The sequence below is a fragment of the Condylura cristata genome, unplaced genomic scaffold, assembly GCF_000260355.1.
Source record: "Condylura cristata isolate star-nosed mole 26May11 unplaced genomic scaffold, ConCri1.0 scaffold00022, whole genome shotgun sequence".
NCBI lineage: Eukaryota > Metazoa > Chordata > Mammalia > Eulipotyphla > Talpidae > Condylura > Condylura cristata.
In genome coordinates, this window is record NW_004567123.1 from 30,984,476 (window position 1) to 30,987,312 (window position 2,837).

Genomic DNA, 2,837 nt, shown 5'->3' on the forward strand with positions numbered 1-2,837 from the left:
CATCCAAGAACTGGAGTATAGGCCAGAGTTGTGGGAGTTGGGGTTGGGGTGAAAGAATTCATCAGAGACAGAGTGGGGAGCAGAACAAGTAGATTGACTGAAATACACTGCTGAGGGGAGCAGGAGAGGTCTGCGGGCCATGTGGATCAGCTCCCTGGCCACAGATGGAACTCCTGCTGCCGAGTGCTCCATAGTGCTGAAACTTAACCCCTTGTGCCACCAGGGTGGCCCTACAATTGAACTTCTTGAGGTGCTACTATGTGCCAGGCATGGCCAGGTGCTAGAGATATAGCAACAAAGAATCTGCAACTTCTGCCGGAGTTCGATAAGAGAAATAGCTAGTGAGGTCATGATACTATCACCTAATAAACGCAAAGAAAATGAAGGTAAGGATTACATGACAGCTCAGAAAGGGAACATGCCCCAGTCCAAGTGGGTATGGGGTTGGGGTGGAGTGACCATATGTACTTATGCTATCGGTGATGGAATAGCACCAGACCAGTGAAATAAATGATAAAGGTGGAAGGTGCCTTATTGGCTTGTGAGAAACAATGAAGTTAAACTGCTTTCAGGCATGAATGAGTCCAGCAACCCAATAATGACTCACTATATAGGTATCTCTCATCTTCATCATCTTTCCGTTCTTCTTTTCTATTTTTTGGATTTATTTTTGGACAAGCTTTCCCTCCATGGCAGCAGTGAAGGCCAACAGCACCTCCAACTTGCTTTGCTCTGGGAACTGGGAACCGTGTCTGAAGGAGACATCTTCTTTCCCAACAATTCCAACAAAAGTCCCAGGAATGATAATGGACCAGGCGAGAAAATAACAAAAATAATGAACAACCAAATACCAGAGACATTTTGCGGGGGTGGAGTGGGGAATGGGGTCAAAAACGGGGGGGTGGGGAGGGAAATGCACGGGATTATGGTGATGGCACACGGGTGACTTGGTGATGGGAAACCCGTGGGGATTACAATTGAGATGGAAAAAAAATGTACAAAATGATGTAAAAATAAACTTTTGTAAAAAATATAAATAAATAAATAAATAAGTCCCAGGAATGTACGGGTGATGGAGAGAAGGAGCGGGAGGGTGCACTGGGCAGAAGAAACCATATATAAAGGTCCAGAATGCTGATTGTTCCAGAAAGTGTGAGTGACTTAGACTGACAGGCGCTGCAGGAGGGTAGAGGAAATGAGGAGTCAGAGAGGTCTGTACTTGACCAGCATCACCCCTCTGCTTCCCTCGCTCGCCTTTCCTTGCTGGGACCAAGACACAGTCACGGGGTTTCCACACTCCCCTGCTGAAGTTCTGCCAGCTCGTGTCTCAGCAGATGTGTCATTCATCAGCAGATCAAGTCACCCCACTGGCCCACCCTGTGGTTTGGATATCAGCTGATTATCACGGATTGAACCACAGATCTTCCAAGGCTCCGGTAAGGCAGAGGAATTCCAGCCTGAACATCAAGGGAGCATGAACAGAAACGATACAGCGGGGCAGAAACACAGGCTTCAGGCCAGTTTTGTTCGCCTGGAAGAGGGGACCTCGTTACAGCTGGGGCAGTGGCCGCCTTTCACAGAGTGCACCTTGTCTCTGGCAGCTGAGCCTCCTTCCCTCCTTATGCAAAATGTTTTTATACCCCCATTTCACGGGTGAGACAGAAGCACTTAAGATGTTTTCCCCAAATCTCACATTCATGACCTCTTCTTAATCTTCATGCATTCCCATTTTAGATATGGGAAAACTGAGCCCCAGAGAGCAGAAATGACTTGCCAGAGTCACACAGCAAAGTGAAGCGTTGCTGGGGAGGACTCAGATGTGGCTAGTGGAGCTGTAATAAATGGTGCAACCACTTTGGAGACAGTTCAGCAGTTCCTGAACCATAACTTTGCTGTATCGCTCAGAAATTTCACCACTAGGTATAGACCCAAAAGTGGGACACGTATGTCCATGCAAAAATGTGTACACATAGGCCCTCCCTGGGGGTGCAACAGGTTAAAACGCAGCCCTATGAGGCTGGCCACAGTCACTGCAGCGCAAGTTCCATCCCCAGCCAGGGAGGTGACCCACCCGGCGCGGCAGACCTCTCCTGACCCGCCGCTGCTCCCCTCAGCAGTGTACTTCAGCATACCTGCGCCATTCTGCTCCCCACTCTGTCTCTGGTGAACCCTCTCACCTCCCACCACCCGCAACTCTGGCCTGCTCCCCAGTTCTTATATGCATAAATAAACAAACCCTTAAAAAATTGTGTACACATAAAATTATAGCAGCATTACTTATTATAGCCTAAAGTAGAAACAAGCCAAATACTCAACAGCTGATGGAAAAATAAAGTGGCATAGCCACAAAATGGAATCTGGTTCAGCAACAAGGAATAAAGCAGATATACATGCCAAACATGGGCGAGCCCTGAAAGCATGCAAAGTGCAAGCTCCAAAGGTGGACATGTATATGATCCCATTTACATGAAGCGTCCAGACAGGCAAGTTCATGCAGACACAGGGTGAACTAGCAGTTGCCTAGGGCTGGGGCATAAACGGGGAGTGAAATGATGCATATGGGTCCTTTGTAGGGTCGTAGAATGTTCTAAAATTGATTGTAGGGATAGCCACATGACTCTGAACATATGAAAAAAATATTGAATGATATACTTACAGTGGGTGAATTTTCTAGTATATGCATTTGATTTCAAAATATGCATTTGATTTTGACAATAAAGCTGTTAACAAAGGGTTAAAGGAATAAAAGTAAGGGGCTGGACTGTGACCATGACCTAAACTGATGCTTGAACATCTACTCCTATGATGTGCTTACCTAGTCTGAGCAAAAAAAGAGG